Genomic DNA, 241 nt, shown 5'->3' with positions numbered 1-241 from the left:
AATGACTCAATAGTCCTAGCCGAATTGGCTCAGTGGATAGAGCGTCAGCCTGCGGACTGAAGGGCCCCAGGCTCAATTCCAGTCAAGGGCACATGCCCAGGTTTCGGGCTTGATCCCCAGTAGGGGACATGCAGAAGGCAGCCAATCAATGACTCTCATCATTGATGTTTCTATCTCTCTCCCTTCTCCCTTCCTCTCTGAAATCAATAAAGATATATATATATATATTAATATATATATA

The sequence above is a fragment of the Myotis brandtii genome, unplaced genomic scaffold, assembly GCF_000412655.1.
Source record: "Myotis brandtii unplaced genomic scaffold, ASM41265v1 scaffold268, whole genome shotgun sequence".
NCBI classification, from domain to species: domain Eukaryota; kingdom Metazoa; phylum Chordata; class Mammalia; order Chiroptera; family Vespertilionidae; genus Myotis; species Myotis brandtii.
This window is presented reverse-complemented; position numbering follows the sequence as displayed.